The following is a 1,060-nucleotide window of genomic DNA, read 5'->3' on the forward strand; positions in this document are numbered from 1 at the left end:
TTTGAGCCGAGGACAACATGAGGGTTAAGTATCCTTTAAAAATCAGAGGGTCCATTTTCCATCCTCGACCCTGTCCTGAACTGTAGGACAGGAGCACTCGGTTTTGGAAAAAGTTGCAATGTCCCAATAAGAAAAAGAGATGTAAACAGCACAACTGTGTTCATGTTTTAAAAGATAAGAACTACATTCAACACAGGTCTTATTGTGTTTCTGTGGAACACTGATCAGTGTTATTTCAAAGTTATTTTTAATCTTTGAAGAGAAGTCGTGGTTGGCTTTGACCTTAAGGTCCTGATGCCTTTACGTGACACCTTTAGCCAGAAAAGGCCAGGATGTTGTCAACACCTTCCTCTCTGACTATATCCACTGTTTGTCAGACAAACAACACTCCAATCAACACCTCACACCTCCAAACGCCGACATTTGCTAATCTTTTGAAAACTGCTTCGTACTCTCCACACGGAGAGGCCTTTTAGCTTTAAGAGTCTGCTATTATCATACTCTTCCTTTCACGCTCACCCTCACACAGCGGTAAAACATCACATCTGTGATCTGTCCTGCACCTGGCTGTTAATGAAGTGTGACTTCTGCCAGATTGTCTGACTCTGGACTATAAGGGTCACTGAATCCCCACAAAGGATTTTCCATTGTAGGTTGGACAATGATGTAGAGACTCCAGAGCGAAAGACTCAATCTTGAAAAAACAAGATTTGCACAAAAACATCCTTTCTCTATGTTACTCTGCTTTGATTGATTGTGTCAGTCAAAAGGCTGTGGATGTCCAATTAGACAACCATCATTATTAAGTATTATTAGAATTTCAATTTAAAGTGACAGCTATGAATCCGTAGGATGTGAGGTGCTGCCGTGGGGGAAAGAGGGAAGCAATTTCAGCCAAAGCTCTTCATAGTGGTCTGGCCCTGACTGACCGTAACCTGGAAAAAGGAGGCCTGTTGATATGTTGTCCAGATGAAGAAAATAACATCATAACAAAGGGTCATAATTAAGATTTTTCAGATACTGAGCGTGTGTGTGTGTGTGTGTGTTTGTGGAGGGGGGG

This window comes from Etheostoma spectabile, chromosome 18, assembly GCF_008692095.1.
Source record: "Etheostoma spectabile isolate EspeVRDwgs_2016 chromosome 18, UIUC_Espe_1.0, whole genome shotgun sequence".
Taxonomy (NCBI): Eukaryota; Metazoa; Chordata; class Actinopteri; order Perciformes; family Percidae; genus Etheostoma; species Etheostoma spectabile.